The following is a 15,304-nucleotide window of genomic DNA, read 5'->3' on the forward strand; positions in this document are numbered from 1 at the left end:
TTTGTTTGTTTTGTTTTTTGGCTACTGTTCCTGAGTTGGATAGCACTCAAAAACAAGTATTTGCAAAATAGTGTCCACATGTATTTCACTGGAGACTGCATACATGGCAACATTGCTACTTTCTTACATGTAGCAAATACTGCTATTTATCTCATTTTGTGAAATAAATAGTATTTATTTCAATTGAACAAGCTATGGATATCATATAACATATTATATAAACTTATATAAATTATATAAATTTCCCTGCAAATGTAGTCTGAAAGTAATACAAAATACAAAGTAATACAAAAATATAAATACAGATTTAATAGCAGCAATGCATTTTCAGTGGCTTATAGTTATATCACAAACCATAGGAGCAGAGCTTAAAGGTTTTGTCATGAGATCATGAACACTGATGTTCCTTGCACTGCAGTACTGCAAACCTGTTATCAGAAATATGTATATATTCTCCTACAGTCATTTTCAGTTTCACATGCCTTCTCCAAAAGACACATCACTACTGACGTGACATCATATTGATTTTAATATGAGTTTGGCTTCAGGCATTATATCATATTCTAAGAAGTCATTATAAATAATGATTGGTTCGAATGTGTATTACCTGGGCTTTATGGTAGTTAGAGTTAATGGGACTTGCAGCTATTTCAGTTCCTATTATCTTGCTTATCCTGGAGGATTCTGTCCTCAGGCAATCAAGATAAAGAGATATGTTGGTCCTCGGAGGGCCCTGCTCCTGTAAACAGGAAGGTATTGATGGCAATCTTGCAAGCACACACAGGGCACCTATCAGCGTAACTTCTGGGCCTGTTTTTCAAGATTTAAAAGTGAACGCAAAAACCATCCTTTCAAATTTGAAGACTTACTACCAGCTCACCTCCCTWAGCTCTACCATTCCTCCTGGGCAGTGGTCTCGAGTATTCCAGGTGAGTATGAATGGTCCAGCAGACRACACGAGAAGCTGTGCGCTGACCTGCTGGGGGCTTTCCACCTGGAGATGGCACCTGGAGATGTGCTCGGGGTGCTGAGCAAGACCAGCTCACACAGACGAGCACAGCTAGGGACTCTTGCCAGCTGCCCTTGCTGACAGGCAGAAGACGAGTGGCTCTGCTGCGCTTCCACAGAGATGCTTGTTGGGCAGCCTGCTCCTGCCAGAGAAAAGCACCAGCAGCTCCCCAACAGCCACACTTCAGAAGCACCCATTTCTTGACTCGCTGGCAGGAAAGCAGACAAATAAATCTGTTCTTACAGCAACTGTTGCCCTGAAGTTTCTTCAGCACAGTGGCAAATTTCTTGTGAAGTGTAAAGCTTTGGCAGACATTTAAAATTTTTCTTTGACAATGAACACRGACTTAACTTGCATGCTGAAATACTAAGTTCTATGTAAAATAAGCAGGAATGAAACAAAATATTTTTTTCCCCTCAAATTGCAGTAATTCGTAATATTTCAGGGCTAGAAAAATGTTACTCAGAATGCTAAATTGTTTATTAAAAACTCTATTTTGTGGTCCTCATTCAAGCAATTTCCTGTAGTTTGATATATACAGTCATCACACAAATAGTTGGCTGAGATATGATTAAAATGACCCAAAAGGAGAACCACGAAACACAGATAGGAAAGTAATCAGTGGGAAAAGGATCAGGATAAGCTCACTGATAGGGAGCCAAAAAAAAAAAAAAAAGTGTAAAAAAGTAATTCCAATGAGTAGTATCTTAAGAAAATAAGGCATATCATGCTCAAACAAGTTGGAAAATAACTGAAGACAGCATACTGAAATAATAGAAATTGCCTCTTATTACCCAGCTGAAAATATAGCCATGACCTGAGAGAGAGATCCCATGAGAACTACAAAATATCAAGCAAATTATTATTACTGAAGAAACTGCAAAGCTGATAGTGATGGTGCTCTCCACTTTTTATTTATGAGAGCTACCAAAAAAAAAAAAAAAAATCATTTATCAGTTTTCCATCACGTCAGTTCAGCCCCCGTTCCTCTAACACCTCTGTATTCCTTCCTGGCTGTCACTGATATTCCAGTCCTCCATGGTTCCAAGAGTTTTTTTTTTTTCAGACACACATAAACTTCAGATGAATTTTCAAGGTTTTTTATTCGTTCATTTTTCACCAAGATACAAATTTCCTCATGTTAAGCATATCTATTCTTGATCTAGGGAGCTAATGAAAAGCGAAAAACTTAAGTTTATGAATAGCCACTCAAATCTAAATGTCATTTCCCTTCTTTGAGATGGAGCTCTCTTCCTACCCTTTATAAAAATCCTAACAATTTTTTTAGGATTTAATTATACTGGGCACTGTACAAGCATTATTAAACATATTGGGACATATTTAAGGCTACTGATTTTAACTGAAGCATCCATAGACCTTACTATGAGGTTTCAAAAGAAATTCTAATTGCATGTGATACAGATATTGCCACACCTATTATGGAAGTGGTTCATACAGCACAGTATTATGTCAGTTCTTCTAAGCTTTTTCCAAATGAATAATTTCTTCTCAGTCTTTTAAGCTGAACAGCAGGATCTAACCAAACAACAGCAACATCACTCTACAAGGATGTCCTATGAAACTGCAGAAAACTTTTGACTCTGACATTTTATCTGAATTTCCTGCTACTGTGCTGTTTTCAGAATACTGGCAACTAGTGCTTCTACTTAGGTTTAAACAACATGAAGTAGGGAGGAGATACTAATGGTACCAACAACAATGAAAGTGAAATAATTTGCCATGTTTCAGAGCTACATTATAATGTGTAATAGACTTTTTAATAACATGAAATGAGATTGATTTATAAATCTTTAGAATGACATCTGAAAAGGACCTAGATAGGCTGGTAAAAAACAAATGGCAACTAATGTATCTTTCTCGTTGGCCGTGGCAGTGATTTACTATGTTGTCTGCAATGCTAAATATACATCATAAATCCCTCCAACRGAAGCCTTATTATATTCATCCATCTCTTCCCTATGAGCCAAGATTTCTCCTTTCATAAGCTTTATTGTATAAAAAGGAACTCATTATATAAAATAAAATGCAGGCTAAGGCCAGTGATCTTACATTAACCTAATGAGGCCTTTATCTAAAGAATGCATACTTGAGATACCCTGTGGTTATTTTATTGTTAAGGACTATTTATAGTGTGACAGTGGGGAAGCTCCTCTTGTGGAAGATAAAATGATTCAGAGCTCTCTATAAACCTGCATCAACCAATCACTTTTCTGCTTCTGTATAAGCCATTGCACAGAGTTTACTAAATAACATGAACTGCAAAGAAAATCAGGTCTCAGCCATTTGTAAGCATGCATGACTACAGGGAGTGGTCATTTACTCAAACAATATGAACTAACCAGAAGAGAAAGGCAAAGAGAACCTCAATGGAAATTAGCATCAGTGTGGAGAGGGCATCCTTTCAGTCAGGTCACAGTGAAAAGTCAGACSTTCAGAGCAGCTACATCCACACATTCTCTATTTTAAAGTCCCTCTTCATGGGTAATAAAGCACCAAAGTGCTGTGCTGAGGACGTACTTTCRTTCAGAGCAAGTTGCCATCATTTCCCTTCCTGTGGGGGTGAGGGCATCAGCYGTTGGAAGAATCATTCTAAAATTAATCTTTCATGAAACTTGTATGGAAACAAGCTGCATCAGAAACAATCGTATTTCCTTTGTYCTGATCAGTCCCTGATTTCCTCTGTAGCATCAGACTCAGGAATTAGCTCCCTGCCCTTGCTGACAAGTAGAATTTCACTATTTTAAAGAATAGAGCAACACCTATAACAATAATATCTTTATGCTCACCCAGTCATGTATTTAGAGAAGATAATTCTTTAACATTTCTTCCTCTAAATAGGCTTCTTCCCCTACTTGCATATTGGTCCAGAAGAAAACTGAAATAGAGGTATCAAAGAAGATAATCTACATTTAGTTTGAACAGATCAGAGCTAAAGAAAATCCTGGGGTACTCTGCCATGGAATGATACTTAGTAGTCTTTGGTGTTGCTTCCACAAGAAACAACTGAAAACAAATACATTTAACAGACTGGTGGGAAGACTTTCATTTGGAGAACACCCTTGGCAGAGTAAAAGGGGAAATGRAAGGGCATTTGAATCTGAAACACAATTTAATATATACAACATGTGTTAACACATTATCAGCAAATACAACATGTGACTTGATCATCTACCAAGATGAAAACAAGCAGCATGAAGAGGTGAAATCTACAACAGATTAMAAAGACATTTTACCTGCCTTTAGCCTGCAGGAAAAGAGTAAGTTATCAAGAGGAAATGGAGGCAGGCATCTGAGATACAGTCATCTGCTTCCAGAGCCTTTATATCAGACACAGAAATGGAAGGAGCCTTRGAACCAGATGGCCATCCACCAAGGCAGTGTTGAAAGGTGATAGACTAGAAAAGAGTAGGAGGAGAAGGCATTAGACTCACCAAGACGAAATGTATGATCACAGACACAGGTGTCAGAGGGGAACCAGAGCCAGTGACGTCTTGCCCTGATGAAGCAGAAATGCAGGTGAGTCACAGTACAGCTGGGAAATGGGCTCGTTCCTCAGGAGATTCTCTTGCAGACTGGAATCTTAGGTTAAGAGAGAGAAAATGTTAGTCCCTTCCTGCATCTAACGCATTTGGAATATCTGCAGGATGAGACCCCAGATCCCTTGCTGAAATGTACTCTGCCTACCTGCTTCTTTCTACACTGTGTYCCCTAGGCGGTTGAGGCACCTGGCAATGACAGCAAACAAATTCCCTTGCTGCTAATGGGRCTGCATTGGGGGGTTTTCCCAAAGAATTGTGCTGTAAGTGCCTTTGCCTGCCTGGAAAGAAAGCAGGACTRGATGACCAGGAATACATTAATTGCATTTTAATTTCATCACAGTTCTATACCAAATAGTCTGCCTACATTACAGAGCAGTGATTGGGAAACAGCCCCGTAATATTGTCTCCTTCAGCCTATACTGCTTATATAACATATTTCAGGCTGAATTTTCTGAGGAGATATTTCATTCAGTTTTGTATTSCTACAAAACAGTCACTGAATGGGATACAAAAGGCTTTAAGCACCACAACATCCAACTTTTGGTTCCTGTTCAGTTTGACCTTCTCCATACTCTGTTCCMAAAATATTTCAAGCTCTTCTCAAAATCTTTAGCTTTACAACAGGTGTGACATTGTTGTATCTGACAATAACTTCACTCACCTACATMCTGACCTCCCCTCTGTATTTTAAATAAGTTACAAAACAAAGCTAAAACCACAATACAATTGTGCAATCCAGTATGCCAGAGATTCCCAGTACTCAAAAGCAAGGTGGGTGCAAAGCCACTATTTTTACAAATACAGTTATATATTCAAGACACCAATGCCCCCCAAAGGCTTTAATAAGAACAACAAACTTTGTTATACTTAAATGAATTTTAAAAATCAGGAAAATAGTATCTCATCTTACAAGAAAAGTGAAGAAAAAGATTGGGAAAAGGAAATGAAGTTGTTCTCTAAATTAAAAATAAAACAAAAAAGCTCAACAACCCTGAAGTCCAAGCAAGTAGATTATATATCTAATAAAGAACACMAAATTCAGCAAGGTTATTCCAAGCAGGCACGTGCTTACTGTCATTTGTCTCTCAAATCACCTTTTCTCTTGACTGCTCTTTCTCTTGATGCAACTTCTTCATAAATAATAGGCAAGAATTACTGGGATAGGGATTCTCTGTATTTTATCAGTTCCACAGTTACGGGCAAAGGAGACTCCAAATTCCGTCCAGGAACCCTAAGGTGCCTTCCCAATAAATACAAACAGTAAGAACACAGCTATTATTCTAAGGAATAATGACACTTCTCCACCACCGCTACTATGAAAATATGTCTGAATATCTTTGCCATTAGAATTTATTGGCACTTTGATATCCACAACACTACCTCTTGGAAATCATGTGAGAAGAACTTGTATTTCCAGGTATCTTAGAGTGGAGAGGAAAAAAAAAAAAAAAAAAAAAAAAAAAAAAAAAAAAACCACTGGTGAAAAAAATGCTTGCAATAAAAAAGAAAAGGATTAGAATTCTCTTGGCTTACTGCATGCTCAGGATCAGGATGAATCTCACAGTCTTTGGCATTTTAAATACAGATGCCTACACGTGAACCCTAGACCTCTTAGGAAACAAACTGACACTCTTGGGGGACAATCTGCCTCATCTTACAGTGGATATCTGAAGCAAGTCGAGTGAGTTGTGTCCCAGATTGCCTACTTTGCTGCATTCAGTATAACGGAATCAGAGTGATGAATCCAGGCAGTGGTGTCTATACCAATATCACAGACTTACTAAAATGAATTTTTAGTCAAAAGTCAAAATCTCTGAAAATTTTATCAGATAGTTGTACATCATTTGACAACAGAGAGATTCATCATAGTGCGGGTACATTATTTAAACACTGAAACTGCAAAATATTCTTGTAGACTGAAAAAGAAAAATTATGAAGTGACGTGTTTGCAGTGGCCTGTAAGTTAGATTTTGTTTACTTAAATGCTTTATTAAAGAATTGAAGCTAACTAGGATTTTTTTTCCCCCATAAATGGGAAAGTAGGATTATTTGCTTGAAAAGAGAGTTCAGAAGGTTTAAGAAACAGTTTTAYGAATTTGTTTTTCACAACTTTCAAGTGAAAAGGAGATTATGACAGTTTTACAGATGGGTACATTTAAGTATAGAAATAGGAAGTGTAAGACCTGGTTAGCAGGGCATGTTATCAACAAAGTCAGGCATCGTTTTTCCTCTCTGTCCGTTTTCTGACCACTGCATGACACTGACTTTTTGAAAGTGATACCTAAAAGAATCTTTAAGAAAGAAAAAGAAAGAAAAAAGAAAAAAAGTTCCAAGTCAGATGCTTTGCCTATCCCCGTAAATTGATTCATGCATATAAAGCATGAGATAAGTAATTCACTGGCCTAAACCCCATGATGAATGTGCTAAACTTTATCAGTCAAATCTTGTGCTGCAGGAGCTCTTCTACTTGAATAGCAAATGTACTTTGCCTTCCTTCATGTTTGAATGGTAGCAGCAAGGAAGGAATTGTTTGCTTGATTTCGGTTCATAAGTCATTCTTCAAAGCGCTCGGTGATTTTTTCTTCCCACCCTCTCCTATTTCCTCAGCCTGCGCACAGTGTATTTTGGACTAGGTCATTAGCATAGGGTAAGTTGGCAAAGCTTCGCCTACACAGGCTAAAAATCTTGGATGTTTCATAGCAGACGCATTATAGTGAAATGCCAATTTAAAAGAAAACAGTCAGTTTGCTTACACTGCTCTTTATTACTGATAAAATAGAGCCCAAGTTAATTTATAATTTTTTATAATATTTTACTTTATTATTTTAGATTTTTTCTGTGCTGGTTAGACATAGCTTTGACATAAAAGCTGTACCTMGCTGTTAAGAGGTTGCAGCTGACTGGTCTCCCCTTGAACTTAGGGTATTCTTGCCTGCGAGTTGTATGAAGGAAATTTACTTTGGTTTTGTTTTCCCCRATTTATTTTTCTTACTCATCTAACCCAGAGCAGTTGTTTTTCACCAAATCATAGAATCATAGAATGCCCAAGGTTGGAAGGGACCTCAGAGGTCATYGAGTCCAACCCCCCTGCACAYGCAGGGTCACCTAGAGCACGTGGCACAGGGCTGCATCCAAGCGGGTYTTTAAAGATCTCCAAAGAAGGWGACTCCACAACCTCTCTGGGCAGCCTGTTCCAGTGCTTTGTCACCCTCACAATCAGAATCCTCCTCAAAATCAGAATACCCAGGGATGTAGTCCCACCTATCAGCTACCCTACCACTACATGGGGATTTTCTGAAATAGRAAAAAAAAAGTTAATAAATAATCTTGAATAATAGTAGTAACATGTTCTTTCTTTCATTCATTTTACTTGAGAAAAAAAATTCATCAATAATTCAAGGAGACTGACAAAGTTCTCTGTGCTTCTCCATATTCATACTCTAGAGGCTCCACTTCACTAGAGAATCAACTTGGAGCTAGACTTCTAGGCTATTCTTAATTTAAGAACACCAAATAGTACTGAATAGTAATGCATTCTAAAAAGTTTTTGTACTGAAACAAGAGCTTAAAGGTGAAAATAAAGCAAATCATGACCTCAGATCCCAATTGCAAAATTGGAACAGAAGGTGCTGACAGGTTAAGTAAAATTCGTAGTTACTGAGYTTGTAATCAGAATCTTTTTTTCTCATAGACTGCTAAATTTGAACTCATCCAAAACAAGTAAKCCAGCTACTTGTAAAACTGTTGTTATATACAACATATTATATATACATTTTCATATAGCCAAATAAAAGAATAGCCATTATCCCCTTTTGTCTCTCATCTTTCATTAAAGAGCTTAAGATACACTTTTTTWTTCTTCCTAAAAAAAAAGGAAAGGAGAAAAGTCCTGTTTTTCATTTGTGTTGGTGACAGAAAAAAAGAACCACATGTTCCTTAGCATTGTTTTTGCCACTATCTTTAAAGAATTTCATGATTTAGAAGAATTTAAATGTGGAGGCACTGAACTGAGGATCACTATCAGCAGTTCCACACATGGGAGAAGGAGAACTGCTCTCCCCAAGCGCCCAGTCTGATGGGCCAGAAGCAAAGTGATCCTAGGGACTGGTCCAAACAAACCACAGCATCCCTAACATCCCTAACATCCACAAACTTCTCTACTTTCTATTCTGAAATGCAGAAGCTCTTTTGGACCTTCTGTTTGCAGGGGTATGTAGCAAACTGCACACAGCTGAAACCCATGATCTGTGCTGGGGAGAGAAGCAGGAAGGGCGTATAGAAGGACTGAAGACATGCATGAAGAACATGCTGGGCACATTGTCATTCACTGCATTAAGGAAACACAAATACATTGAAGCATACAGAACAAACAGCATAAAATTGCATTTTTATCTTTTCAGTAGTAAGTGCTAAGAAACACACATAGACCCTGTGGGTATCACTAAGCTTGCATACAACTTGACCTTACAATTGCTACAGGTTATCAATAGAGGGATTTGGAAAAAATTCCTATTCGTCATATTTAGTATCAACAGTTTCCTACAGGTTTGTAAAAGAAAAATAAAAATTAGCAAAATAAGGGCCTTGCACCATGGTTACTCTGCTAGATTAATGTCTCAGACAGTACTCTTCTTTGGAGCATATTCATTTGCAACTTTTCTTTTAGTGTTTCTTCTTCTGTCAGACTATCAGCAGAAGTAACAGTCATAATTATAGWTGGACTATAAAAGCTGTCTCCCAAAAAGCAAACCCTATGTCAATATTTACAAGTAGGCTATAAAAGGCCTCAGAAAAAGCCTGCAACACTGCAAGATTGATGGGGGGAAATATGTAATTGGCTCCCTTGAAAGTCCTATGCAACGACAAATATTAGTTCACATAAAATTGTCCAATTAGAAGAGTAAGGAAAAGAGTAATTTTCCCTAAGGTTTTTTGTTTGAGTATTTTTTTTCTCCAGTTAAATATCACCAGTACAAACAYCATTGACAACTACTACTGAGGTAACTCGTGAGCAATTTGATGAAAGTACTTTTCAGCTTGCAAAACAAGATTGCAGGATTGCTAAGTATTTTTTTTTCCTGAGACTTTGCATTGCTCAACAATAAGAAATTATTTCACAGCAAAAGTAACTTAACATGAATATATACCCAAAGCACTTGAGAAGAATAAAATCCTCTGTATGGCACAACACAGATGAATTTCCATCCATGTACGCAGCCAGAATCACAGGTGAATCTTTTTTTCGTCATCAAATGAGGCTACTCTTTTTTTTATATAATCATGTGATTCAATTGTTTCACATTCATACTTTATATATATATATATATATATATATATATACACACACACACTTCAATAATTCAAGCTATTCCATCATTTACAGTTGCTGACATTCACCTGCACTGCAAGGTGCACCTGAAGGGCTCCAGACCCAATTCTGCCTTCCCTTGCACTTTGTGCAGTCATTTGTACAGCTGTCAGGACAAGCAGCAGGAATTAGCTGAGTACCCAGACAAAAAGCCAGATTTCCATGGACCTGCAAGGCCATTTTTGGCAAAAGCAGCACACTTTCTATGAAGGGTTTTGAAATTGTGACAACAGGGTGTTCTCCAATGAGAAATTTGAAGATTCTTACTCAGCTCTACTAGCACCTGGTAGAAAATTGTTAAAATGGCTTTTAGGTTTTTAAATATCACTGTTCTAAATATTTAAGATAGGAATGAAGAAATAATGTGCCAGACAGTTGGGGAGAAAGAACCGCATTGCCATGATTCACTGATTCAATTAATGTAACACTTTGATATGTTTTTCTTAGCAGGTAGATAACCACCTAACAAATGCATAACTAGGCTGAATTTCTCTATCCTGCTATCAAATGGCTTAAAAATGAAATATCTTATTTCTAGTTAAAAATACAGGCTTTGATGACATGCTCACCTCATACCTATCACAAATCTTTAACTATTAGAATAATATGGCAAATTGGTTGCTTTAACTAAAACACTGATTTTGTGTCAGTTTGTACTCCAGCATTCAGAAATACTGCCTTCCTTTTATTTCAATATATTAGCACTTCTAAAGTTTTACAATCATCAACAGCAACATCATCAGATTTAGGAAAGCCTCTGAAGTATTACTGGTTGAACAAAGTCCACTTTTAGCTATTTTGTAGATGTCATACATGAGTGCAACATGCATGTACACATCTGTGCACAAGTATAAAATATTCTGGTACACAGTACTGCATGTGTTAGCTGTCTCTGCATGGTCTTTAAATATTACTCATATTACTATTTCAATCAGTAATAAATGTCTGTTTTTAACGTCATCCATCCACCTGAATTGTTATGAAGGCAAGCCTTAAAAAGGGGAACATAAGTCAAGGTTATGTGATGCCCACTTTGAAGCTACAGCAGGCAGACTCCTTTGTGCGTTTCTTTGCATCTCAAGGTTCAGCTAAAAACCCTGAAACAACCCACTTTAAATTTTCTACATTTTGTTTACTGAAATCTGTTTTAATATGAAGCCACAGAATCTGTGTAACATGGATCCCCCAAAATGGATTATTGTAACTTTTTAGAGTATGAGCTTGTATCAGCAGTAGTTACGGAAAAAAAGTCAAAGATTCTATACCAGGGTACCTTCAGATAGAAGGTTCCTCTCCCTGCTACCCACCTGTTTGGAGACTGGCACAGTGAAATTACCCAATGAGCAGGAAGTAATTTGTCAGCCAAACTGCACTCCAGACTAATTACAACCACCTGGTACATGGGAACTCTGCACATGTGCTAAGAGAGGTGAAACGAATGGGCTGTCTTTTTGAATGCAATCAGCAATAATGTGATCTTACTTGCTGCTGGGTTGTATTAATACATTGGCAAAAGCAAGCTTTTTTTTTTTTTTTTTTTTTTTAAATAGAAGAGAAAATCTAACACTGCTCATAGAAGAAAAATCCTTAACAGTATCTGTGCAACATACTGAATTAACTACTTCAAAATAGAGCTTTTATATTAATAAAAAAAATAAACTAGCCACAATATAAAGAGTTTCCTAACTCATAAGCATATAAGTCTAGCCTGCTTAAATCAGGCAGAAATTCTTTTACTTTTAAGCACTTATTTACCCAGTGATGAGGGCCAAGCTTTTTCACAATTGCACTGGATGTCAGTTCCAGTATTAACCTGCTCCATTATCTCCCCTGAAAGCTGTTAAATGGCCCACAGACATCTGCCTTGTCCTGCAGGGATGGAAASCCTGGCAGCAATTCAGAATAATTAGCTACCAAAACTCCTATTTGGAGAAAGAAACATGGTGATTGCAACTAAGGCTTTTTGGTGAAGTCATCTTACTGCATTTTGGATTACATTGTAGGATAAAACAGGTCACTGTTACTTGAAAGCAGAAGCGAAGGAGCATTAAACAAACTATACATAATTTGGGTTCAGTGAACAGGTTGTAGGCACCAGAGCTGTTGTCAGCTCTTGGTCAGACAGTCAAGTTACACCAAATAAACCCTTCTAAGTTTGCAAGGTAGTGCTCCCGTCATTCACTCAGCGGGTTCCTTCTCTGCTTGACTGAAACTGTCTCCTAGGCTCACTGTGATAAGTGACCCAGAAAAGAGCTCTCACTAAATGATGCCACCAAATATTAACTGAAGCCAAGGTATTTCAGGAAACCGTGGGGTGGGGAACTAAGCAACATGTTTGGGAATTCAAAACTTCTCRTTATTATGTCCTGTGTCTTCCAGGACAGGAGATTATCACAGCCCGAGACACAAACAAAATCCCAGGATATATGAAGAATATATATCCATGACCATTGATGGACTTCTGTGTCTTAGTTTTTGTTTTTCTCTTTTTACTGTGAACTTTTAGTCAGAGGCTGATTGATTCATTATACTAATCAAAGAATAACTGCTCAAAACAGATACACATTAAAATCCCCATATTCTTATAATATCCTAGAAAATTAGAAATTAAAAAAAGGCACACAGAAGAAATGTCCTATTAAGTCAGATCAATGGTTCATCAAACCCGCAGGTCTGACATGGGCAACAGAAGATGCTACTGAGATCCCATGATGTCAGTCACTTCCTGTGCTCCTGTTCCCTTCAGCTAACTTCCCTGGCATCCATAACTGTGGGATAGGGAAGTTTGAGGGTATGAATCTGTGTCTGTTCTCCATGACTTTGTCTAATCCCTTTTTGAACCTACTGATCCAACTTTTGTTTGGAAGTTTTCAGTTTCACTGAAATGAAATATGCATCACACAAAGTAAACTGTACTGCACRCCACTTTTCAAAATAGCATTTTGTTATCAATAGTTCAAGATACCTTTTAATGAAGTATAGGATGGTGAGTGAGAAATGAAGTATTTCTCCTCCCATTTATTCAGAGATTCAAAATGAGAAAGGAAGTGTGAGTTCCTTCTGAATTTGTAAGACTGTAAATTCTTTAGGAATTACAGCTTARAAGTTAAGTGGCCTTTTCATTCCAGATGCTTTTGTTTTAATTAATGCAACTTTTTTTTTTCCCCCAGAATCATTTTAATATATTCATTCAAACAGGTTTTACTACGGTCATTTCATATCAAATATGGGTAAGTATATGCTGTGATTTTTAATGAGCAGAAAGATGTTAGCCATTTTTTAAAGAGGGCTGTGACTAATTTTATTTTATAACCTTGGCTAATAGATAATTAGGTGTTTCACTCAAATTAGCTGTGACACAGCTGGAGGCAAAGTGGGAGGAAGCAAAAAAATTGGCTTTTGCCATAAATTTTGTACTATCAGTTTCTATACACTTCTGTGAAGCAGTTAATAGGAAATGCTATACTGGATATGCATAAGCTCTGTTCGCATTTTCTGAATAGTATCACACCTTCTCTGATGCTAAGTGATGAGAAGCTTAACAATAAGAATAAAAATTAAAAAAAAGATATGCAGAGGAAGATCTCCCTTAGCGATCATGAAATGGATCACTGAAGCTGTGCAAATTTCAAAACAAATTCCCTGGACGAGGTACTTCCTGACTCTTCACACATGCATTAGTACTATTTAGAGTAACCCCATCACAGCACACCAGCGTAAGTTGTGACTTGCCTCAGTCAACCTCCTCCCAACTTAACATCCACAGAACCATTCATACATAAATACTTGCATAGTAACTGCTTCCTTACACTGAGCACCCACTTCCCTCTAATTTTGAGTGGGGCCCACAGGGCAACACTGTGCTAAAAGTTAAAGAAACTGTCGCCACAAAGAGTGATAGTTCAAACACCAAACCTGGAGGTAGGCTCACATGGACGACCTACCKACCACCAGCCTCAGTGCTCAGTATAGGCTGCCCATACTCTACCAGCACGAGGTGTTCTGCATTAAGGTGCTCAATGTTAGCAACTCTCACACCACTCAAGAGACTCTAGTTGCATCAAATTAYTAGCATTTCAAATATTTACTCTCCAACTAAGGTTGTAATAGAGTATTCAATCATGTATCATTACAGTTGCCTTAATGTTATAGTCTCAGCACTGCACAGTGACATGTCAGAGCAGCAGCAGAGTTGAGAAAGACGAACCTCTGTTTTCCTTTTATCCAATTATCGCATCTCAGTGCAATAGGAACATCCCTTTTCTGCTCTTTGGATACACAAGCAAGCTCACAACATCCTTGATCATGTTCACATGGGATTGTATGCTCAGTCAGATTAAAAAAGTTGGCTGGATGGCAATATAAAACTTCTACAACTTTCATATTTATGCAGTAGTTTATATATTAGACTTATATATTATGTATTTTTAGTTGCTGCCTAGTAACTTCCTCAGTAATTATTTTTCTGTCATCTGCAACTCATCATGATTCTTTTCTTATGCCTCAAGTGAACATTTGATTAGTTTTCTAGTAAATACAATAGAAACTTTTAAGTTAATAAGGAATCAATATATAAAACAAGACATACACAGACCACAGAGAGAAATGGAGACTAAACATCATCAATTAAAGTATACAGAAGTGTCATATTTCAGATTACTCTGCTCAATATTAAATTTTCTCATTTTACTGGTTGCTATATTTGTAACTATTGTGGTCATGGTTGTAACATGTAGCTATAGCTGATATATGATAGTTATAATAGCATACTTTTGTCATTAATCCTATCTTTAATATATATTTGTTTACATATAATACTAAAGTCTTTTACAGTCAGGTTATTTATTAATTAGAAAAGGTCTGCTCGACAGGTATACTTCTGATTGACTAGTTACACCAACATTTTTATAAAAGTTCAGGACAGAAAGTTCTTGGCTTGTTTAAGTACCATCAGAAAAAATATGCAGAATTATTTCCAAAACAATGAAACAGTTTTACCTAAACAGGACATTTTTGGCAAGTAGTCATCTCTTTCATGGTCAAAGCATTCCTAGCTCAGCAGGACAACGCGACCAAGAGAGGTTAAAAGTGTCAACTTGGTGTGGGGGGCAAATCTCATAACTGCCCCTTTTATAACCTTAGACACCTAAGGTACATAGCATCCTACCCACAGCCTACAATTCATTAGAAATATCTCATCCCAGTGAAGAAATATCTGTCTGTTTACATCACTTCCACATTCACAGCATCAATAAAACGGTGATTTTACAACTACCGATGTCAAAACGGCCCAGACTTACCTGGTCTTATCAAAATTTCTCATACATCTAATAGCTGACATTCCAAATCCATTACCATCACTCTGCT

General features: G+C 37.2%; 1 long non-coding RNA gene across 1 annotated transcript; it reads right to left on the reverse strand.

Annotated features, from left to right (window-relative positions):
- Positions 1 to 3,835: 3,835 nt before the first annotated feature.
- Positions 3,836 to 4,770, reverse strand: LOC112958181. The gene is made up of 3 exons (XR_003251371.1): positions 4,715 to 4,770; positions 4,462 to 4,609; positions 3,836 to 3,905 (listed from the first exon to the last, which is right to left on the reverse strand). It is a non-coding gene; the product is annotated as an uncharacterized LOC112958181 (long non-coding RNA).
- Positions 4,771 to 15,304: the final 10,534 nt, after the last annotated feature.

Source organism: Nothoprocta perdicaria, unplaced genomic scaffold (genome assembly GCF_003342845.1).
Source record: "Nothoprocta perdicaria isolate Ctin4 unplaced genomic scaffold, notPer1 scaffold_81, whole genome shotgun sequence".
In the NCBI taxonomy this organism is placed as follows: Eukaryota; Metazoa; Chordata; class Aves; order Tinamiformes; family Tinamidae; genus Nothoprocta; species Nothoprocta perdicaria.